Source organism: Ostrinia furnacalis, unplaced genomic scaffold (genome assembly GCF_004193835.3).
Source record: "Ostrinia furnacalis isolate ACB-3 unplaced genomic scaffold, ASM419383v2 OfSCF7613, whole genome shotgun sequence".
Taxonomy (NCBI): Eukaryota; Metazoa; Arthropoda; class Insecta; order Lepidoptera; family Crambidae; genus Ostrinia; species Ostrinia furnacalis.
In genome coordinates, this window is record NW_021137852.1 from 605,439 (window position 1) to 631,389 (window position 25,951).

Genomic DNA, 25,951 nt, shown 5'->3' on the forward strand with positions numbered 1-25,951 from the left:
AGTGTGACATTTACATCTAGCTGAGATAGAAGCAAAAACATTAAACACCTAACAGCCTCCCAAGGAACGCGCAAAAACGACATGAATTATGATTTCGCATAAAGATAAAATACAATCTAAGCTGGCGCGGCAAATGGCGGAGAAAAAACGCAATTTTCTACGGACTCCAAGTACGGAAGAAATAGTGCAAAACTATGTATAGGCCGATTTGAATGCAAATAGATACCTGTGTTTGTTTCATGGAAACATTCAAGCTGAAGTTAATTTTCTATTGGCATAGTAAAACGCACATGCAATCATTTTAACTTTGCGAAAATTTGCGCTAACGTATTTTGAAATTCCATAATAAAATATTAGTCTTTCGTTGTTGTTCATAATCAATAATTCAATTTCAATCTTTGTTTTCTTATTGCTTTCACCTGCAATAAAACGAACTGCTTCATGCTAACGGTAAATTCAAATTATAAGTCGAACACGAACAAACGTTTGCACTAATGCAAAGCCAGCACCAATTGTTCCAACAAATCTTGCAATGTACACTCAGAACACGACAAATATGTACTCGTAGCTCCAGTTGGTTGTTATTTTATTTGATCTGCAGTAGGTAAACTCTATTACCGGACCGTTTTTACAAGTACAAATTGAATTTCTGTTCCGGTCGAGTTCTAAGTCGAACACGTTATTGGACTCAGTGGTTCTGACAAAAATATCCTAGCCAGTAATTGGATACCATTGTCAAACGAATTCGAATCGGAATATGAAATCGATTGCAATGATTTATGCAGTTGCATTAGATGTTTCTATTTCCCTTACAAATGAAACATCGTGATATAGTAATAATAGTGACTGACAATGATAAAGTTGAAACGAAATTGAGAATTATACGTTTGCAAGATCTAAAGAGAACATATGGCATCATAATAAACGATTAATGAAAAATATTGTCCCAGATGGCTATAAAAGATGGCATCGCCATCATTAGGACCCGGCAACGATATGAATTTTTCATGAAATATGGAGTCGTACGGTCGTATATTCCGACGCATATAATGTCCTGTGGTATTATTTTCATCATACTTTTTGTGTCATTATTGAGTTCAAGAGCTTTAGAAATCATGCTTGTAAATACTTTAAGAGTCTTCCAAACGTGGCTATGAATTAAAATGCGCTTAACAATAGACCAATAAGAATTACACATACAAAATTCATGTCGAGATTTTTAAACTGATAATACACCATTTTAAAGAGCAAACCAACCATAGTGTTGACCCGTTTACTCATTATGAACGCATCCTGCCAATTTACTTTATTGATGTTATATTATAGCATCATTAAGTTTTTATAACCATTGCCGCTCTGAGGAACCGACCCGTAATTATGATGATGCGATACTAAAGTTCTTAAACTATTTTTAAATTATACCAAGGCGGTCTAAAAATCTGCCCCAATAACAAAAGGATAATGTGTGTTACGACCTCAATAGCTTGATTGGTACCCATGAGGCTATAAATTTTAACGTGGTTTTTAAACAATTTGAACGTAAAATATGGAAATTGACGCAATTAAGTGAAATATTCATGAAGTAATTACGTATGGAAATAAAATTGTCCGCTTGTAATACATGCATGCTCTGGAGACAGTATAAATCTTTATTTGCATTCAGCTTGTAATTGTCAACGTTGAAGCGCCTTAAACGGCGTCCGAGTTGGAAAGCCATTTTGTGAAATTGGAATTAAGCCGGTCCCTAACAATGATATAAATGGTCACAAACACGTACCAAATTTGATCATGCGGCGAATAAATTAAATGGGAACACAATCAAGGATTAAATTACTGGTTCATTCTGCGTCCCACGCGCGTTGCGACACATGCAAGACACTCCGTCCGCCGCGGCTATGTAGGTGCCTGAACATATAATATCGTGGCACATTGTGCCCGCCGACCGCATATAAATGCGAAGAGCAAATAAAACGGTGCTATAATTTCAAATCATACGGACAGAGAATGGGTGTGGACCCCGCTCTCATTGTGTGGAAATGATGTAACCGCTATTAAAAGTGTGGGCCGTATCCCTTGAATATTTCTTGCACCGAAGACGTAGGGTCATATCGGTATTTTATATCTCGCTGGAGACAATAGGTGCAGTGCAACAAGAAAACTTGCTCAGTACCTGAACTGGATCCAAGTCTCCATATCAACATTTGCTGTAGTTCAAATAAGAGTTCCTTTAATTGAGTCATAAAAGTCATAAGAAAATTTTGATGAGACGCAAACTACTTCACATTCCTGTTTAAATAGTCATCGACGATCTGCTAGAAATACGATACCGAGAAATTTGTCATGTTCTTAAATTGTTTTTACAGCATGAAAATTTAGTGATGGCGTTTTAGAACGACTCTGTTATTCTAATAGGTTAATAAATAAAAATAGTTTGGATACTGATTTTATAGTCGACATCGTACACTGTCACAGATGAAACAACAACGATAAATTTAAATAGTTTATGTAAAATAAAACGACCACTTTTATGGGATAGTAAAACGATTCGGAATTAGTATAGTCCAAAAACAATATTTCGTCTATACCATAAAGTTTCGAATTTATTTGGTTTGCCACTATTTGTGGACCATAAATGGTTTTAAATGGGCAGGACGCGGCGCCTGGAAAGTCGCATAGTTTAAAAGGACAGTAAGTCAATAATGTCGTTTTAGTTCCACAATAACAATGAAATATAATATTAATGCTATTATTTAATACTAAAACGTATTCCTTTCGTTATGTGTGCTGCCTTGCTCCTCTATAATTTTTTAACTCCATAACTTAAAACTCTTAGAAATGTATCATAATAATATCATAATAAAGAACAATAAAGTCTGATAATATAGACTGATAATATGTATCCTGTTTCATGATAATTAACAATACAAATATATTGAGCCTATAAATAAACTAGTAACTAAGAATATTACAGAATTTATAAATACTCAACCACAGCCAATTAGATAATGCGAGCTATTTGAACCCTCTCTATTGTCAAGTTCCCCAAATCCTTATAATCCAAATTCTTTATTAAAATCTTGACTGCTAAACCCTCCAAAATTTCAGAAATAACAATTTAAACTCCCGAAATCTCATAATCTCCTGGCAGTCATGGCATGCGAGTCTATTTCGTCCGGGACACAAATCTCGAAGGTATCTTTACGACAGACATGCAAAGGATTACACGAACTATTATTGTTCCGTTTAGTTTCGTAGAAACTCTTTGGTTTATGTCCGGATTTCGGATTATTTTGGAAGATCGTGTAATTTTAGATGAGCTTTGTAGTTTGGGACTTGGTAGATTCAAATGGAAGATGAAGGGTTAGATAATGAAATGATTAAATTAATCTTTCAGAATCCAAAACAGATTATTTTAATTCACCGTTCCATTTCACAAAGAAACGAAATAAACATTTAAATTGAAACAATCATCAATATGAAGATCATAGTACAACAGTAACAAATGACCAGTAGATCTAACAACCCAAATTGAAACGACAAAAATACAGAAATATTGATCAATAACATTTACTGTGGCAATATCGCTTACGACAGCTCATGAATTCTGATTAACGCGTTTTTTGTTAACCCAAATTTTGTTGGAATCCATCGAAGACTATTGGCTGTTGCTCGTCCCTTTCTATCTCGCTGTGGCCCACCGTTTTTTGTCTCGCTGTCCGTTTTTGTAAGACTCAGAAGTTCTCTGAAGCATAGGACAGATGTGCGCTTGGTTGCTGTGAGCAACGATGCTTGAGGAGATCGGTATAATCAATCATGTCTTTGATTATTTAAACAGCGCCGGTTTTCAATTTGTTATGAGGCTGCTTGTTTTTTTTATTTAATGAACTTCTTTAATCATGTGTTTTTGAAATTACAACACTGTCTGTTTAGTCGTTTTGTTCTAATCAATTTGTAGATATAAGACTGACTGTAAGTGATGGCTTCTTTGAAGGGGATTTGCTGCTTCCATCAGTTTATTCAATTGATTGATTGAATCCATTAATAATTGTTTTTGTTTAGAGTTTTTACTTACGCCAAACTTTCAATTTTCTTTTGTGTCTATTAAATGTAACCCTATTTTTATCCAATTTTTAAATTATTAATGTTATTGGGATTACATTCTAGAAAACTAACAACTTACATAATAAGTAGGTAAAATATTATTACCTACCAGCTATTAAGAATACAATGGAGCATTAAATTGAAATCTAGGCCCTTATTTACGAAAGAATATGTATCGGCGATAAAGTCTCCTTATTAAAAAGCGTATAACTGAATATCAATTTTCAATTTATCGACATTAAATGTCTTAATTTAACGGAATCAGAATCAATTTTCTTCGTGCTAAATAGGTATAATTAAAATTGATTGCGCTCTATAATGAAAGGACTAGATAAATTGAATGATACGACAAGTGGTTAATATTTAAAATTTCTTGCAAATTGTGTGGCTATAGATTGGCGGGTAAGTTTTCGCCAATTATTGGCCTTTGGAGCTCACGAGAGGGTAGTATCCAAACTCGATGCTAGCGTATATCTCCAGTTTAAACTTATCCGAGATAAGGCGTTGTAATCAAGATGCAAGACTATTGTGCACGATGCAAGGGAGCCGATGCGAGACCGTTAGATCCCGATATTGGCACCGAGTGCGATTGCCGCAATGCGAAAATTATCCACCATACAGTCGGCTTGCTTAATATTTGATCTTTTGTACCGATAGGATTTTGTTTGCGGAAGCAATTTACGGATTGTGGGCGTCGTTCGAATGGGGGAGCTAACTGCAAATACAAAATAGTGTTGCAATTATTGAAACTTTATGCTTTTGACCCGCGTTCCAAAAGTATCTGTTTTGCTGCTATATTATTAAATTGTTCTGCTTTCTATTTAAAATTAATCACACCTTTGAAAAATCGTTTGTTACTTATAATAACGTTTGCGTTTTTATCATAATCTTCAAAAGAACCTACTACTCTAACCGTAGTTAATTTACTTCAATTAATATGATCATTTATAATATTCTTGTAAAAAACTGAAAACTAATTCCTTTTTTTTTTGCATAACCTCAGAGGATTTATTGAAACTCTAGCCGTAAAATGGAACATTGATAAGTAAATATGGTAAGTAACAGTGGATAGTCACTTCAATATTACCATTCGCGAGTCCGCAGCGTGTGCGTTTCAATATGCTTCAGATTCGAGCTGACGTGTCATTTATAGTGCGATGTGATCAGTTATTTCTGTATATGGGTTCTTGCTCTTAGTTTAGAATTGTTTAGATTAAATTGTTGTGTCTACGAGGGCTCAGTATGAATATTTTGTCTGTTACGATATCGTAGAATAGCAAACTGCTCACGTTGGTGTAATAATGCTACAATGTATTTGACGCGTCTGATACGGAGCTGCGCTAAAAACGTTTTTGTCTGGTTATGATTGACCTTAACTTGTTGGGAAAGAAAAACATGGGTATTTTCATTTATTTATGAAGCTCCAGGGTTATCTTCTGTATTTGATCACTGACGAGATAATAATGTGGAATTAAAAGTGCACAATTTTTCGTGGAATTATAATCAAGAAGTTTTTATTCAAAACCGTATTTGAGAAAAATAAGAGGTTTCAATATTTAAATAGAGCATTAATTTGAATAAAAAGGCGAATTTCATGCCGATACGGTAAAAGTCGTTGATGATCCGAGCGATTGCTTCTGTTTTTTTTATAAAAACATACGTTGCAATAAAAAAACCGGCCAAGTGCGAGTCGGACTCGCGCACCGAGGGTTCCGTACAAACCTGCAAGGTTTACAAAGTTCGTTCATTGCGACAATCGAGTCATAACTATGTTTTTTTTTTCACGGGTTAAAGGCAATTAGATCTAAGTATTTGATATGAATTTCAACTTGATAGCTCTACGCGTTCATGAGGAAAAAAGTAATAAGTTTATATTTATTAAAAAATACATATTTTGTAATGTAACTAAAAATTTAAGGTTTTCGGAATTTTTCCTTTATGTGTGCTATAAAACGTTGCTTCATGCCAAATTTCAAGATTCTAGGTCGACTGGAAGTACCCTTTAGGTTTTGATTCCCTTGCGATTACTTGTGAGTTTCAAAATATGCAGCTTAAATTGCTGTTTCTTTTGATTGCGTTGACATAGAAGTTTGATTTTGTTACAGCTTAAAGGTATTAAAGACCTGAGTATTTGGTATGAATTTCAATTTAATACCTCTACGCGTTTATGAGGAAATGGGTAGTAAGTTTAAAATTATTAAAAAAATATATATTATGTGATGTAACTAAAAATTTATGGTTTTCGTAATTTTTCCTTTATCTATGCTATAAGACGTTGCTTCGTACCAAATTTCAAGATTCTGAGTTCACGGGAAGCACCCTGTAGGTTTTGATTCCCTTGCAAGTGTCGAAAATTTGCGGCATAAACGGCTGTATCTTTTGATTGCGTTGGCTTAGAAGTTTGATTTTTTCACAGCTACAAGGGACAGTAGACCTGAGTAATTGATATAAATTTCAGCTTCATACCTCCACGCGTTCCTGAGAAAAAGGGTCTTGACAGACGGACGGACAGACGGACAACAAAGTGATCCTATAAGGGTTCCGTTTTTTCCTTTTGAGGTACGGAACCCTAAAAATGCGTTGAATGAGTGATAAAAGATTTGCATGTGTATCTTGATCCATATGATAATTTGATTACTATAAGAAGATGTCAAACGACGGGAAATTGTGTTGAAAATCATTTTGCCATAATTTTTTGCGGTGGACTGTACCTATCTATCAGAATCGTGAACAATAGAGAAGCATTAGCGCCGAGTACAGTTGCACGAAACACTTCTGAGCCGATCTAGGTGTTCGCTTATTGAAATCCGTTACAGATAAATAATTGAAGTTTATTTCCTGATCCAATAAGTATAGTGTTTTGTTTTTGTCCCTAGAGTATAGTCAGAATCTTTTAGATAAGAATGCCCGTATTCAAAAACATTACTCTGAGGTCTCACAGTGCGCGTGGACGCACAGGGTGACACACGAACCAATCACAAAGCTCTATTCGTGCATCGTTTGTGAATACGGGCGTAAGGATTGATGATTTGTTATTAATAATGTAGTTTAATAAATCTAAAAAAAAATGTTCCATTATCGATCTTATTACAACCAAATAAGATACCACAGAGTTAGCTTGATGTGCCGTCATCTATAATGTCAGTCGAAGATAACTCTCTCATTAATAGCAAAGAAAGTTTAAAGTTAGTAAAACAGATCAAAACGTAACATGATTACACTCGTGGGCGTCTCCCATCAGCCTAGTTGTTTGATATTAATCGACTATAAGGTGGAATGGGTCAAATAGAACAGGCAAGTCATTTTCAAACAAATAATTTCAAAAATCTACTAGGTACTATGATATTCATCATATTGGAGAGCAGTAACTATTGATGACATTATTTAGAAACATTACTTTATAAATTCCCCTCGTATACTTTATTACTTGCTTCTCTAACGGTTTTCTACAGGCTACACTTCGGAGAATGTGCGAAGGAATTATACAACTTAATTCCACCAGCCCCTTTCCATCACCGGGGAACCAGACGCAGACTAGCGTACCATCCCTACATTGTCGACATTCCACCAGCTCGCACTAAGCGTTTCGACGACTCCTTTATAATGCGAACAGCTAGGGACTGGAATTCGCTGCCTGCTGCTGTATTTCCTGAACACTATAATCCGGGCGTTTTCAAGGCGAGAGTGAATAGGCACTTACAGGGCAGATATGTACCATCCTAGACTGCATCTCACTTAACACCAGGTGCGATTGCGGTCAAATACCTGCCTTGTCTAGCATAAAAAAAAAAAAATTAACGTTATGCAGTATGCGTCTACCTCAGTACCGTTAATCGTGGTGATGCATTTGAAAAAGTGGCACTTTGGTTCTGTATTATTTCCAATAATTTAATGTGCATACAAAATATCACTTCGTTTTCTTGTGACTGTAACAGCTTACTAAACAGTCAAGGCTCAATCTGACTTATACAGGGTGACTGGCTCATATTTGGGGAATGTAATGTATCATGAGTAGAGTTTTATTTTAAAAGGATACCAACGATTTCTAAGTTACCCTGTAGTTTAGTATGTACTAGCCTAGTATTTACTCGTATTCTACAATCAAATTATGGGCTAGATATAACATTCATTACTTAGCAAAGTTCTTGATCCAAAAAAGACAATAATTAGCGAGTTGAAAAGTAACGGATATAATATGACAGTTATCATCTTCTAAGTTGATAAGTAACGGATATACTGTCATATTCTACCATGTCGTATGTCGCGGCTGTTTAATGTTCCCTGTGTCCTCGGCCGTATCAAATCGTCTCATAACGACTAATAAGATTAAGTCCACTTTTTACTGCGAGTGACTGATGCACCTTAATTATTCCCCGCCAGAGGGCGCTGGCCCAAGCAAATTACGGAATAATCACTTTTTATGGAAACTTGATATAAATACATCAAAGTTTTTACTTTCTGAAGCAATTATGATAAACTAATTTACGAAACTAAACTTAAAATTATAATAAATAATGTTTCTATGAATATTTTTCAGTAAAAAGGTACTAAGTTTCTCAGCTATCTTTACGCTTCTTTTCCATCATTTCTTCTCAAAAGAGCCTCTTAAGTACCAACCATACTCTAAATTAAGTATATTAACAACTCCATCTCAGATATTTTTAGTTCTATTGTGTCTCAGACCAAACCTTCCCTAGTTCTGACCCCATAAACTTTTAACTGGAAACTACATCTCGGTTTAATGGTGTTTACCTCGAATCCAATCAGTAGCAGGGTGGCTTAGGCTAACTCCGCGTTAAAAATAAGAGCAATTAAACCAAAGTTAAACCAAATATTGGTATAGGATACGTACTCGTATGTGAGTAAATAAGTCTTCTTGATCCTTAAGACTAAGAGGTTAGAGACGAAGCTCAAATGTGTAGAAAGAAAAAGATGCCAATATCCAAAACAAATATGAATACACTGTATGAACAAAGAGTTACAATGAATGTTTGTAAGGGAATGCTGGACTCATGTCCCTAGTTCCTGAGTTAATTATTTTTAAGAAAAAACTAAATTAGGAAATACTAGCGACCCGCCCTGACTTCGTCGTACGTAAAATCCATTGCGTAGTTTTAAAGATCTAAGCATACAATAGGGACAGACAGCGGAAAGCGACTTTGTTTTATACTGTGTAGTGATCCCTAATAATACAAGTCATCATACCATCGATTTTGTCCATTTTAATCGATCGGATATCGATCCTACATAGCACAATGTTTAAGTTTAAAACCAAAATTAAAGTAGGTACATCTAAGTTAATTCTTTGAACTCTTGACTTATCATCTTCACCACATCATTATCAACTGTCCTCACTAGTAATCGAACCTGATGCATCTACGTCAAATACTAGTCCCGTAAACAAGGACACAGCTCATATCGATCAAAATATTCTATCGCACGACTGCATTGCGCTACCTAAAATAGTGTAACTACCGGATTAGCATGAAAGAAAGGGAAGGCAACAGCGTAATAAGCCCTTTTTTCTTGAGAGTAAACAGGAGGGAATCATCGCGGAAAGTGAGGTAATCCTAGACACAAACTAGGCGGTTAAGGGGACGCTCTCCAGAAATTTACGCATTCAGCAATGGTAATATAGTAACCACATTATTTTGAACTTTGTTGCCTCATTTTAAAGTTCAAAAACAATGAAATATTTTAACTTGCTTATCCGATTAAGAGAAAAAATGCTTGCTTGATTTTTTTGCTTGCTTGCTTTAAAAGATTTTAAAGGTTTGAAAGATTTTGGTGTTGCTTAGCAAAAAAAATTGTGCTTTTAGGCCATAAATTCTTTCATTAAATGTTTCACCTTCGTTTACTAGACTAGCCCATTTCAAAGTAGCCAATATAAAAAGTAACTCAGGTTATTAAGTAAGTACTTTAAAAAAAGTTAACAACCTCTAAGTTGTAGTATTACTCATATCAGTAATTTCAAGTTTCAATAAACCAGCATATTTATGACATGTTATTATCGTTTTAAACGAGTTGTATGCATTACGCGAATGGATCCCGTTTATGTTGGCTAATATCCTTGATAAAAGGGGAATTTAAAATAATATTTGCGATCGTAAACTTGTTTTATCTTGTCGTTATCTTGTTTTTAGTTGGTTGCCCTTGATTGCGTTTATTGGTTGTAAAATGGAGTATTTGTGTCAACGTTACCATTTTGTGTTTATGTTTATAAATCATTTCATAACGAATCGTTAACGCGACTAATTCCACCACTGCGACTTCTGTATAGCCAAATTCTACAGCTTGACCTATAATGAAACCCAAACAGTGAAGGTTGAGTAGTCCGGGGGATCCCCGTTCATTCATTCATTCCCCGGTCATTTCCGCAACGATAAATTCGCTGCAGATGAATAGGAGTTATTATCATTTACTCGTATAGTAAACTTGACACGTTTTCTAAAATATTTACTTCACGTATCAAAAATATATTCAGTTCTTTTTGCCCGACCTTCCCCTTAACTGGTTCCCCGTGATTCACAAGTGGGCGTCTACATTGTGTTGCTTCAGCAATGTCACTAATTGTCCCCACCTCACTCTAGTAAGCTAGGGGAGGGCTTGCATTAGCAGCTTAGATAATGAACCTAGTTTTGTGACTACAAGTCCTGTATATAAATCAGTTGTGAGCTTGTATACAGGCGCTTTGTGCAAAGCGGGGATGGTTTAAGATTTGCGATAAGCATATGAAACTACTTACACATAATATTCTGTACCTCTTTCTCTTTATTTTGGCTCACGTTAGTTTTTGATGCCTTTAATCTATTCAATGCATTCATGTAATTTTTTTAGGCTTTATTCATATCGGATACTTTATATGCAGTGCAATTTTATTTGGTTCTTGTCATAATCGAATGAGAAAATTTATCAGAAAAATACAATGACTTGGTAAAGATTAGATTATTGAAGCAAACATCTTGAGACATATATTTAATGCTGAAGCTTAATTATAATTAGATGTCCCACTTAATCAGCTCTAACTGAATAACAAAACGTAATACTATATCCCAACACAGCACAACTGTGCCGAAGAACAAACAAGCACTTCGCACGGAGTCGCGTTACAGCTGCGATCTTCGGTTTATTTGGCGAAACAAGATAATTGTCTGTGAATTAAGCTACTTGAGTTGTGGGTGTTACATTCAAGACGAGCTTAGTAGAGTATCGGAATGTATGGTACATCAAGCTAAACACTATAGCATCTTCATCATCATCGTTTCAGCCATAGAACATCTACTGCTGAGCATATAGGCCTGTCCGTCCAAGTCTAATGATTTCCATATTGACCAGTTTGGTAGCGGCCATCTTGTGTATTGCGATTTTGCAACAAAAGTGTGCAAACTATAATGTCAATAAAAAAAAATTAAGTCTTATTTCTGAGAACACTCCCACTTCTCTAGTAATTTAAGATTCAACCCCGAATAGATGTGATTCTTTGTTAGATCAGTAAATATGTTGGCAGACGCACCTCATTACTATTATTATGCTACTATTTACTCTTACAATTGCGCTTTGTCTAGCGTTTCTTAAACCCTGTTGATATGAAACTCTGCTATATAGACACAACATTCAAATGATATTCATAAACCCACTCAGACTGAGCTGGGAGCAAGTTTTCAATAAAGAAAACAAACCACAGGGATGCTTTAATCAAAACCAGTAGATATCAATCGCTCTCTGAACATGCTAGTACGCACCTCGGACAAATGCATTGCAACGTCATAAATATCAAGTGACCGACACTGCGGCGCGTGGGAGGTGCAGAATGTACGCAATTGTTCTGTTTAAGGCTCAGATCGATCTAGTTAGGAATAAGCTGGCCATTTTAGATTTGGATTTCCGTATTGTTGAGTTTAAGGGGGAGAGGATAGTTGCTGATGGTCTTAAAATGTTCATGCGTGACAAGGAATTGAGAGAAATTAGTCAAATTGCAAAGTTATAGGCTCAATGCTTCCAAGAGTTGGGAAATGGTTACAGCAAAATGAAATGACAAATATTTTAACTCATTTGTAACTCTAGTATGGTTTATACTAGAGTTACAAATGAGTTTATACTAGAGTTACAAGTGAATTAATTCCCCCTTCTTTGATGTATCAAACGAACGTCTGGTAATTGAAAATATTATGCCAGTACACCAAAGAGTTGTCATTTAAACATACATAACGGCCAATTAGCGGTACAAAGCTCGAATCAAACTATCTGCTCGCAGACGTAGCCTTAAACCGTTTATATTCCTTTGATACAAGTATGTTGACAAGTACGCGTTTGATTTATACCGACTACTAGAATAGTGCAGAGTTATAGCCCTGTCTCTTATTACTGCTCATAGAATTGACTTCCAAATGAGGATTAATAAGGATTTATATGCTCGGAAACAGAATAACCTCGGCATCAATGGGAGCGGGTGAATCAATACTTAGCCCAGCGTTTTCTATTGAAGTGTCTCGGCTCTCGGTGCAAATGCAGTAATAGATTGAGGATTGTTCAGCGCGAATTGGACTGTCGTGCGCATTGTTTGTATAATATTTTCTAGCTTATTAGCATTCTGTATTGTCAACTTGTCAGAACTGCAATATGAGGGTAGTGTTAAAGTTGCTTTGTGCAACTTTTTATTATGCCGATAGTATCTTTAGCTCGCGTACGCTTTTAAAAGCACACTAGATTTTTCAGTGCGTTGTGAAATAAGGAATGAAAAATATATTTTAAAACAGGCAAGCGACTCCCGTTTTGTTGTTTTCCACCGAATTTGATACTTTTAAAAGAATCACCTGTTATGTGACCTACATAAGTGAACATTAGATAACGTTCAGACTAATTTTATCCTTTATCAAAGTGTAGAAGTAAAGTATCAAATTTCAAAGTAAAGAAAGAGCAATTGAAGTATCCTATTTAATTTATCACAAGTTGAGCTAAAAGTGAAGCACCTGAAACGCTCTCATGCCAACTAAAGCAATTTCAAACTTCAAATACTTAACAAGTTTTAGATTACAAAAGTAGGTGCTAAATAACAACTTCAAAAGACGAATAAATTACTGTCAAGATGCCCAATTATTATTGTTATAAAAGTACCATTAAATATCTGGAAAGGCATCAAAACTATTACATTGCTTTTAAATAGGTAATAAAGAATGGGTATTCAGGTGATCCAATATAATATATTCATGGTAGTTTAATAGTCGATAATAACGTCTGCAAGTTATGAAATATATTCAATAAAACTCTTTTTAATAATATTGAGAAGCTGAATGACGAGAATAATGACGCAAACAGTTAAAACGCGGACGCCCTTTGGTCCATTAGAGGCGAGGTTTTAAAATGACAAAGTTCCCGAACAACCGGAACAACTAAAGACTGAAGCTAAGAAACAGATGTGGCTGACAGTTGGAAACAAGTACCGAGTTTCTTTATAAAAAGTTAGCTTTTAAAACCCTCGGCGATAAATCAATAGAAGAGCGTAAGAAAGAGAGCGTTAAGCGGATGTTTCTGAACAATGGTAAATTGGACGGTACATTTTATGTTGGCACTTTCGCGTGCTAATTTAGGTTATTCTACGATGCTAATTCTATTAAAAATTATTCAACCCCAATGGCCAGACGAACGATAATTGCTAGCAGTCAGCTGCTCCTAATTTTGGAGAAAATGTAATTTTCTGTATTTGTGTTAGCTTCCAGATACTATTTATCAATTTACTGAGAGTAATAAGCCTAATTAATCAATCCTCAAAGTGGATCAGACTTTTTAGAGTGTTTCTTTGTACCTACGAATTTTATATTTGGATGATGTGTCGAAGATATAAAGTACTAACTAAACATTTTTTCATACATCATAATCAAATTCACATCCCTACCATTTCACAACAATTATAATTAAACCACAAAATTAATGAATCCATTAACATTCTGTTACGTTAAAATTTATAACATGCATTTGTTTGTTAATTACTGAACATCGATTTTGGCGTGAAATGAGCAAATATTTTTATTTCAATTTCAAAATGATTTTGTGAAAATTGCTTTACACTAGAGCCATCAGAATCCAAATATTTCATGCACTTCAAAGTGATACTGCTACAATATTACTAAAATTGTAACATTAAAAAGGTCGGTTATTGATCGGTTGGGAATTTAACTAACAATAAAAGTCTGGACCTAGAAATATGGCATTGAAAGTAGAGTTCCTGACCCAAATCCCTGGAACTATTTGTCAAGCTCGCCCGTGATCCAGCAAGATTGGAGATAATTAATGCTCCGACTAAGTTTGTTCGGCGCAAGCCACTCATTAAACCTCTGGATTAATTTCGTTTTGAATGCCCATAGGTCGGTTATCAACAGTTGGTTTAATGTTTTATTGGCTCGATAAATCTTTGGGAACGATCATTTATCATAGAGAACAGAAAATTAAAGGATGTTTGGTAATTTCATAACTCATTTAAATTCTGTAATTTTAACACCATCATACCTATTGATTTATCAAACAGCATTTAGTTCTCGGTGAGTTTCCATAACCGTATTATTTCCTATGCAACACATAAACTCCAAAATTGAAAATAGAGTAAAAAATTTGACAAACATTTTTGAATTGGTTTTACGAGTAGGTATGGCTTAAAAAGCCTTGAAGCCTGTGCAAAAAGATTACTCTACTTATGCAACAGAATCGTGCTACAGTAATAAACGATACAAAAGTAGCAACACAGAACTAGTTCCAGCCATCACAATGTTGTCAATAGCAGAAGCGTCGAGACCTGCCTATTGTCCAGCGAAATTACGTAAAGATGCCATTGAAAGGGTTTTAGAATATTTAGAGTTCCGTATGATTGGAATGTAACGAAATATCCCGTTCTCAGTTCAATACAGAAATATCTTGTTGGCATTGTGATCAAATTTATTTGATTCCGACCTTTGAATGATTTATTTCTATCACTTGTTATTGAATTTCAATGGAAACTCTTATCTCTATGTTAGAATTAGCTTATTGTTTTGCAAAAGTTTACTTGAGCCTTTGACAAAGTATGATTGCTAACAAATCTCAAACATAAATCAATAGCAATAAACAATTTGTATTAGAGCAAATTAGCTACCGTAATACGGTTAACAGATACTTAAAGTTCTTGAATTATTGAACTAGCCTTTGAAATGCTGTCTAAATGTCAGAGTTAGAGTCAGTTAGACCCAGAAACAAATCGGCAAGTATTTTCACCCCGAATAATGTAAACTTCCTTACACGGAACACTTGTCCTAAATTCAAATGGCCTTTTTTTCAACAAAACAGTCACGGTTCGACTGGTATCCAATTTAGCCGGTGACGGAGTCCCCGGTACCCGCCTCTTTGTCGCGTAGTCACGCTACCAAAATGCCTCGTTTGTAAACGTAATAGCTATTTATTTGTACTTTCTAATTAAAATATTCGGATACCTGTGGATGTGGTGACGGTGGTAAATTGGATTTTGGAAGGAAGATATATTGTAAGCAACCTGTATTTACTTACCTTCACCCTACAAAAGGAATGTAGCTTTGTCAGGCATTTTTGTGCCTCAAAATCAGAGCTCACTAAACTCGAGAGAATTTATATTAATAAACAAAGTTGCTTATTTTACATAGCGTCCGTAGGTAAATAAAGTACTTAGGCACCTAGCTGGGCATTGTATCAAAAGATGACAATGGAATATTAACAACGGTTCTTAGGATATCTTTCGAATTTTCTAATGAAGGTCTTTGCATTAACTCAAAATCAAAACGCCCGAAGACAAACATCAAGTAGCTCTTGTTAATAATTCCATTGTTCCTACATAAGGTTTTGTTAAATTAAAGAACAACAAGCACCTAACAGTTGCTCTCGGAATTTATTTCAGAAATTCGAGAAAGTGAATAAACTTAGTTACGTACATAATTAGCTGAACAAGGCGAGTCTTTTCAGGAGTTTTTATAAGTATTAGTGAACAAAGGCTGGTTTCTTGGGAGTTTGTAGGAATATAAGATTATCTACTCGCGAGTTCTAGCTTTTTAGAACGTAGCTTAAGTCAGCAAAAACAAAGAGATAAGGACTCGGTGAGGAGTTACCGGTGTTTTGCTAGCTTCCTGTTTATCTTGAGTTGGTATTATCTTTGAAACTATGTTGCTTATAAATAGTTTGCTTTAGAAACAACGTAAGCTTTTGTTTATATTTTTATTTCATAACAATGTAGTGCATTGATAAAAGCATACTGTTATTGTCTATTGGTATGTAATATGTATTTTTGGTCTCATGAAGGATTCTAAATGTATGTATCAGACTTTACGTAATTATGTGTACCGAGGTGTGGTCTAAATCCTTTTTTAACCGATTGAGTCCCAGGCGGCATTAATTAATGTCATAACAATTGATTATATATTGTGTCTAGATTCGCGGAGCTTGAAGGATTAAAAGTCCATTAACCTTGCTGGAATCCGACAATCCGTTATTATCAACATACAATCGACTAGAGGACTTCCCCCGTTTTTGGAAGTCGGTTAAATAACTCATACATTAATCGACCTTGTGAGAGTAAAATCATCAAGGAGAGTACCCCAATCAAGCAGGTCACATTTTGTATTCTAAACGGGAAATATTTCGAATGCAAATCTTAAAGGAAAATTCGCTCAACTTTCAATCCCCGCTGATATATTGTGAAGTGGATCTCATAATGCCGGGTGACGTCACTCCATTTGTCAGGCTGAGCCAGCCTGCATCGGACTTATCTAAGAATGGCTTTGCTTCGTGTCGTGTCATATACCCGACCCGATATTACTTGAGTAGATTTATGTGAAGCGATCGAGTTAGACTTCTTTCTTAGGGCATTGCAGTGTTGCCATAGGTTTTTGAATAAAAACCCAAATACTTTTATGACATGGCAGGGTGATTATAAAGTTCATCACATTCAGATTTTGTGATTATAAAAGTATAGGTAGGTACAATTTCCTTGTATAACTGGATAATAAAGTATGACAAACCAAAATCAGGACAGGCGTCGCCGTAGGCCATGGTTAGTATAAGATAAAACGCACATCAAATTAATGGTCACATTATATTCAATAGGAACAGTCGCCCGGTTTTCGCAACTCATAATTGTCCAGTTTATCTCAGATTTAATAGTGCACTATAATATAGCTCACAAACTGCAATAAAATAAGCATAAACAGTTTAACGACTGACCCACTAGGAGGTCCGCAGTTGTGCGACGATAGTAAAACGCTTCCAGTTTTGCCTGACCTCTCGGCACACGACATTGTCTCCGCAACGCATCCGATAAATGACAGAGAGGGCAGTCACAGAGTCCAACGCAAACTGGTTTTAAAGTATCGGTTTCCGAATCGGATATCTACAGATGGGCTTGAAGATAACGTCTATCACATCGTATGAAATATCTGAGAATTAATTATTTACAGACGTAATGCGATTACTTATCGTGCATTCTTGCGGTAGCCATTGTAATCTTGCCACTGAGCCCAGATAAATTATAAGGCTGTATAGAAAATGTTTTGACTTTATTCGTGGTTCGCTGGACGATGTTATTACTTTCTTTTGCGCGGAACTTGTATGTGGGTAGTTGTTTCTTTTCATCTTGTTTATTTTGTGGAAAACGTATTACTAGCTTCTCGTTCAATTTCTAGGTCCATTCGACTGTTGCGAAGTAATTAAATGAAATACGTAAATCTATTTCAACACAGCTAAAGAGTACTTTGAAGTATGCATTTTATACATTACTACTGACTCATAAAAACGGTAATTCTTTTGTTGTTTTAACAAAGAAAACTTTTGAAGAGTAATAAAACTTGTAGCTTTTTCCTTGCACATTATTTTCCATTTTTAAAGTTTCTTTTTGCACTACAAAACAAACGTCGATATTGAATACATAAAATTATCGCAAATTCAGTGGTCTTCAGTTTACAATAGGTACCAAACATGATTTACATAACAGAAGGATTATCGAATGCCTTTTATTGTTACGGATTTCGTCACCGATACCATTTAGCGTCACCCGAGCGTCCGGTAAAAAGCCAATTAGAATGAGGTATTGGCCGCTCGTTCCATACAATGGCACTGCGGGACTGGACGCGTACCATCCCGTCCCCAACAAAGAACGAATTATAAACACTCCACTTGCCACAACACTATGGACCCACATAACTTCCTGCCGCCATTGTTATGTTGCTGCCAATACAATAACTTTTATTAAAATCCTCAGCCAAATCTATTTGGACGACATCATTCTTTTCCTAGCTGAGGTTAAAAAGAACGTCCGGTCGATCAAAGGATCAACATTGGCACAATAGGTTGGCTGTTTGCGACAAATTTATGTCAGTTACGCATTAGAAAATAAAAACTTACAATGTGAGGAAGTGATCCTTCCTGCGACAGAAATTACCTGCAACAAACAGTCACATTAGTATTAAACGGATGCGGCACATATCACAATGAGAGTATTGAAGCGGCAAGTCATTGTATCGATGAATGGTTACAAAAGATCGTACACACGTCTGAGTTTCACATCTGTCAAAATCACGTGCAACTTTTGACACATTGACGAATTTTATTGCGGTTAAACGGTTGTGAAATTTGGGGATATAAAATCTTGTGTGCGGTTGTTAGCACGAACCCATTTGGGCGTTCGTCGAATCCGCTTTCAAGTTAGGATTTTATGTGTTTTCATCAATCATGGTTTTGTTAAGTGAATTCTGTGAGCAGTAGCGAGATTTAAACAAGCCTCGAGTTTTAAATATTGTAAACGATATCGATATAAAATTTTCGTATAAAAATGATTCATGCAAAGCAGATACGTCATCACTGAAATGGAGATATTTTGAGGCAGTAAAAGCTAACTGAAATGTGCGAAATCAATAACGATTCTGATAATGATAAGCATTTAACAGATAAATAACACAAACTATCTCAATTGGGTACACCAAAACTGTGCCTAGATTTTAATCTTCACCATGCGTCGGTGGATAATAAATATAAATATCAATAATAATCGGCCTGATCATCACTTACCATCAGGTGAGATACAGGCCAAGAGCTTCCTCGTTGTGGATAAAAAAAAATAAATAAATAAATAATTACAGGCTCACAAGCACAGGCCACACTTACACGACGCTCATCATTATGTACAGGCCGTGGCTACTTAGGAAGTGCTCATGGCGATGTAATCATAGACTGGGAACATTAAACGGTCTGAATGGCCTAGCGTTGCAGGTCAAGCGCTCAGCCTGTTAGGTTATTAATAAAGTAAATTTTGAATCGAGTAGGTAAGCTTGAGGGTGACCTGTAGATATAAGGTCACGGTCTTAATTGAAGTATTAGGTTAGTGGCTATCTAAAGTTTTGATGGAAATTGTGTTACGCAATTGTTAATTAAAGTTAGATTTATCTATAAGAATATTATACTATAGGCACTAATTTACTTTCTATAGAGTTTGGTATCTCTCTTACTATGATCATAGGACGTGAAACATTGTAACATGTTAAGAATATCACTACTTTCATTACAGTAAAGTAATTCCTGTGTACATAACATAAATCAGTATCTAAATAGGTCTATTTGTCTGATAATACTGTTCCTAGGCCATAACTTGAAGGAAGTGTGCCCATGTTGAGACGAACAAGTATCATAAACTTATTGACTATTCAGTACAAGGCACATTACATTTCCTTACAATATTTCGCACTCGCAACACCGAGTATTTCATTAACTAAAGGTGCGTACTGACAACATCTGTAACTGCCAAATTTGTCGCTCGAGTAGATCAAGTTTCATAAATTAGGGGTTTGCTTTAAACCCTTTGTTGGTGAGCATCTGCAGTTATTGCTTAATAATTTGTAACGTTTCGTCCACAGTCATTTCTAACCGTTTGATGTGTAATAGGTATGTATGTGAGTTCAATGTTACCCATTATCATTGTTGGACAATATCCAGAGGTAAGCCTTTCTTAATACTCATATTTTGACTTTATGATATGATAAGTCATTTAATTGCTGCAAACTTGGCATTAGTGATATTCGTAGTATGTATAAGATAGTTTGAACATGACATTCCATTGCGTAACGTTTCCAATATTGACAAAAGCATCAGCCTCCCATTCTCCAAATTTGATTACCTCAGTCCCGTCCGTCAATTGTTTGCGCATTCGGTTACAAGTGTTTGCTAATATCTCCGTGCACCTTAATGCAGCTAGATGCACATATGGGGCCACATTACCACTCATTTACAGCGGCCGTTGGGTCAACGATCCGTTGTACAGTTATCTTAGGTCGCGGGCACACTTGACTGATCGGCCGTTAATCAACTGTTTATTAATAAACGTATTGATAAAAAGGCTAGACACGTCAAAGTATAGGAGTAACTAAACATATAGACAGAGTTAAGGAAAGTGTAAAGTAATTGGTATTGACTGGTATACCTTTGTGATACAATATTTCAACTCACCAATTTTTTTAATTCGGGAAAAAATATAGTAGGTGGTATTATAGAAAGTTATTACTGCTCCTGCTTTATTTATCACTAAGCCTTTTATTTTTCACTTGAGTAATTATTTATGTTTTAGTAATGACTAGGTGCCCATGGTTTTCAGTAAGTTGAAATTGAAAAGCTAAATAGCTCTTGTTTAAATATCTATTAGTAGAAAGAATTAGACTAGGCACTTCGAGATTTACTATGGAGTTAAATTTTGCAAATAAATCCTTTGAAATAACCACTCTCTATTGAAACTACCCATTTACAGAAATTACCCTGAAATGAAACGTCTCCGAAGACATTACGCCTTGTAAGCTGGCTCGTAATATTCACGCAACATTGAACCTTAATACGACGTAAAAAGGATTACGCACTTGTTACTATCGAATATTGGATGTATGCTCGACCACACAGTCTGTGATTAGGGTTGAAGCTAAATTGGACCTTAAACATTATGCGTTAGAAGGCGTCTTGGTATTCTTTACCTAAGTTGGGACACAATTTTCTCGAAAATTATACTAGTCAGTTCTTAAGTGAAAAAAGTAATTATTTTACCTCGTTGAAATCGGTTTAATGCTGCTCGTAAATCTATTTTTTCATGAAGTGAGAGTATTAATTTTTCCAATACCTTGTTATTAAATAAGTCGTTTTCAACAACATTAAATTGCAAAAATTTATTCGCTGTTTGTAAAAAATATTAATCTCTTTATTCAATGTTGTTGAAAGGTTTTATGTTTTGGGAATCGGCTTAAATATTTATCATCACGAGGATTAATTGTCGTTATTTAAAGTTACTTAAATTAATTTAACTCATAAAATACACAATAATTAATCTTATTAATGAGTAGAATTGGAACTTTTGGTGTCATTATTTGATCCAAAAATTAAAAAAATATTATCTTTGTATCTGCTTCGTCAGGGTTTGTGCTAAATCTATTTTTTCTAGTACATACTATGATTTATATTTTTTCCAATAACTTAATAACAATAGTTGAAAGCACATCAGACTCTACAATAATGTTTCAAAATAGCATTTATTACGACTACTTAGATGCGATAGCGTTTAGCTTAATGAACAGATGCCATCAAGCCAAATTGTTGTTTATGTGATGGCAATAGGTGCTCTTTTGCAACACAATTGTATAGCCTGACGTGCTGTTGACTGTATTTTGTACTACAAAGTATGAATTGTAAATTCAGCTAGTAATCGTTGCAATGAGAGGTTGATGTCAGCTCATTTGTCGCCGATGCGCGTGCGCCGGGCGTGCGGCGCGCGCGTGACTACGCATAAATGTATACATGAGCTGTATACAAATTATACATTAATACTAGATGAAGAGAAATTACTGCTTTACTATTGTATTATAGCTCTAAAGTGTGTTTTTTACTTTTAATAATTCTTTGCATAACATTATGTACATAATAATTATTCATCCATTTGATAAAGCTACGTTAGCAAATTGTAGCAAATGCATTGTTGACCGATGTCACTCTTGCTGCGGAAGGATTATAATGACTTTAGTGATAACATTTTAAAAACCAATGTTATGTCCATACTTAAATACAGCTATAAAGTTGATCTCCAAGAAATGATTAACGTCATGTAGATTATTACAGCCAAAAAAGGATGCAATAAACCCCAATCCAACAGTTTAAAACAATCGTAAAATCAAAAATCCTTAAACAAACAAAGGAAAACTCACAAAAAAGAAATAAAATATACTCCTCTTATCCGTTTAATTAAAAATAAACCCTAAATAATTTATGCAACGTTGCATAAAGACTGCACGCGGGAACAATAAGAATACTTCATTCCAAACTTGACATCACATAAAGTTGTGGGCGAAGGGAATAAAAACCGAATCTTTTTTTAATTTAAAACGGAGAGACAATGAACAAACACAGATGGCGGAATGCAAAACGAAGCTGTGGAAAAATAAAAAGCTGTGTTAGTCGAAGCGGTAGCGAAGTAATTTATGTGAAAACAAAGTGTCGAGGAAAAGAATTGTCACATCACAACCGATAAGCGACAGGAGATAAAAGGAGCAACGCAGACAGAACGACGACCGCAATAATAGCTTTGTTTACTACCCTCATCACAGAAGCGGTTCAAAGCTAGATAAGGAGTCAAATCTAATAAAACGATAAAGATTGGCACGACACAATTCTAAAATAATATGCAGAATTTTATCAGAACACTTACAATAGGCAGTCAATAACAGACTGTATTAAATTGGAATTCCTTGAAATAAAAATGAATTAGGTACATTGATCGAGGCAATGTCCAAAGTTATTGGATTAGATTTGAAAAAAATTAAAATTACGAATTCATTTTTGCACGAGCGAGATTTCATTTGTGATTTTAGTTAAGTTAAACTAAGTCATAAACTCGTTTCAGATGCTGAAGCTGTTTAAAAATAAATTAAAACTAGAACAGGTCGGAGATAGCCTGGGGAATCAAGACGCATTATTGTTGTGACTATTGCCGTCCATAAACTGAGCTTTAATTAACATCAAGCGGAACTGTATAGAGGTGCTCAAGACACCGCCGACGAATAAACACGTCCGATTAACGCGATTCACGACCAAAACAACGATATTTAGGAGTCAATTAAGTATAAACATGGTAGAACGCGGCGGGATCGCGTAAAACGCAGCTAATAGCCGTTTGGATGGTGGAACAATGACGGTTCTCAATATGGCGCTGCCCCCTGGTGGGCGATATGGAAATTTAGAATTGGACGCAAATGAAAAACATCAGTTTTGTGTCATTTTTATGCACGAATATTCATAACAGTTGACTGCGATCTGAACAGTTATTATCAAGAAATGAATGCCATATTATGTAGGGCAAAAATATGGGGAAATATCAGCGAACCACAATATTATGAAAGCAGTACAGTCTTGATTAAGAAATGCAAATAAGTCATTAACCTGATCGTTATCATTTAAATAAAAGTGTTTGGCTGGAAGTAAATGGGATACAGTAAAAAAACAGTTTGGACAGATACGAAAAAGTTTGAGAAACTTCACTAAACCAGCATGATGTCTGGAGTGTGCCTCTCAGCAGGTACCTCACTCAGTAACGACACCTGAACTGCTCGTATTGATTGAATTTGCAACAAATTAAAAAGTTTATCGGCCCATTCTACAAACTTGACGTGGGTACACTTCTTGATTATAGAGGTTGCAAACTGCTTGTTTGAATTCTTATTTTTTACACACCTTAAAATGTTATGCTAAAATCTTTTTGTAGCTGAAATTAACGTTAAAAGTAATTTGAGAATGTCAATAATGATAAAACATGAAAAATAATAAATCATTTTTCTCGATCCTCGAGAGACCTTATTATAGGAAAACGGATCCTAATAAAACCGCGCTCTAAGAGGGAGATACTTAATTAGTGGCTCAAAGTTATAAAGGATCACGATATTAAAATACTGCTGAAATAGAAAAAAATACTTTTTGATTTCGAGACTTGATTGAGAAACGAATTGAATCTTATTTCAAGCTTTGCTTTTTATGCTAATCAGGTAAACAAAATGAAGTCATTGGAAGCTTACCAAATGAAAGGTAAGAATTCTAATAAAAAGACAATAGCAGCTATTGTGAAAGGTGAAACCGTTTACGACTTACGAAGCCGTATCCGCGGAACTAAGGTGTCATCTTTAGAACGCAAGCGATACCTTAAATCTGTCACGTGAAATGTGTGCGGCTGGCTTATGCTGTTAATGACGCAGAAACTTGAGGAAATTCTAGAAAGTGTTAAAGAAAATACTTTTTGTTTTAAGCGCAGTTGAAAAAGACTGTTCATAACATATCAAACGAACAAATTGTTTGTAACGTTTACGTTAATTTCTTTATGAAGACGTGCAATTTTATGTTTTTATTTTTTATCAGAATTAACTCAGAATCTCATATTAAGTAGATGATAAATAATGAGGTGAGAAAGTGGAAAATGCTTGCTCTATAAATATCCTTTGACTTGAGTTGTAAATACACTCAGGTTATCTATAGGAGTGCAGGATGGCAGACGTTGGACTTATGTAAATTTGTAACGATTGGTATCTTTGTTTATGCTGAACAAGTCGAAAAGCTAAATTCAAAGTTTCTTCGAATTTAGAAATTGAATGTTCAGAAATACATTTTGTTTCTTGTAAATGTTAAGCGATAAAGTCTTCCAAAACCCCCAAAACATCAAAGACGGCAACGAAAAATCTTAAAAGTCCATTCGTGTTTGGGAAACATTTCGAACGCGCCGCGACCATACAGTAAATTAACAAGAACGTGCACATTAACGTTTACAAAACACATACGCGAACGCTTAAGAGTTTAAAAAGATCGAAAAGAAGCTTCAGATCGTGACGCCGGAACCTCTCAAAGAGTCGTACCGTCAATTTGTTTACGTATCATGAATAAATTCGTCCCAGTAGACAGGAGATCTCTCGCGGCAATCGCGTTGCGACATTTCAATAAAATTTACGATTCTGACTTAAACTGTGTGTCCGAAACGGAAAAAAGAACGACGGTTTTATTTTAGACTCACTTTGGCTTCGTTAAAATATCTTTGAGTCGATAATAAAACTGTCCATGCGGAGTAATACAACGATAAATATGAGGATGTAATCGATACTAGCCGAGAGATTTAAGTTCAGGTCTGGGACAATCGAGTTGGTAATGATGGGACAACTTAAAAAGGCCATATACCCAATGATGGTGCTACCTCGTTCGGAGAGTTTTATTGCATTTTCATTTGCAAGATCTTAAAGCTATCAAATATAAATTCAGACAATATTATACGTAATGAACAACATGTATGCCTTATTAATTAGATTTACTGTCGATTTTTTTTTATCCACAACGAGGAAGCTCTTGGCCTGTATCTCACCTGATGGTAAGTGGCGATCAGGCCGAAGGTGGAAGCGAGCTTCACCCGGAATCCTCAACCACAGAGGCATTGGCTATCTTACCTCTAACTGCCGGAACACAATAATGCTGTTAACATTGTTGTTATGGCGACAGACTTAGGTAAGATGATGGTAGCTAGCCAGGCGGACTTAAAACAAGCCCTACCACCAGCCAAACCGAACAGAAAAATCTGCCCCCACTGGGAATCGAACCCTGGACCTCTGCGTCTGAAGCAGGTAGTCTTACCACTAGACCACAGAGGCGGTGAATTTATGATATTCAAAAGTACTGATGCGAGGTTTAAAAAAATCTTGTTTCGAAATTTAGCGTACAGTTGGCCGATTAGTTTGATGAATAAAATTGATAGTGAATTAGTGACGAGGAAAATTCACCTATAGTAAGCACTTTCGATTCGGGCCAGCGATTTAATTGT

General features: G+C 35.4%; 1 protein-coding gene and 1 non-coding gene across 2 annotated transcripts in view; both read right to left on the minus strand.

The window, feature by feature from the left end:
- LOC114365682 (uncharacterized) overlaps window positions 1–25,951 on the minus strand; it is a 64,869-nt gene that overhangs the window by 23,554 nt on the left and 15,364 nt on the right. The window lies entirely within an intron of this gene.
- TRNAL-CAG (transfer RNA leucine (anticodon CAG)) lies at window positions 25,710–25,781 on the minus strand. The gene has a single exon. It is a non-coding gene; the product is annotated as a tRNA-Leu (tRNA).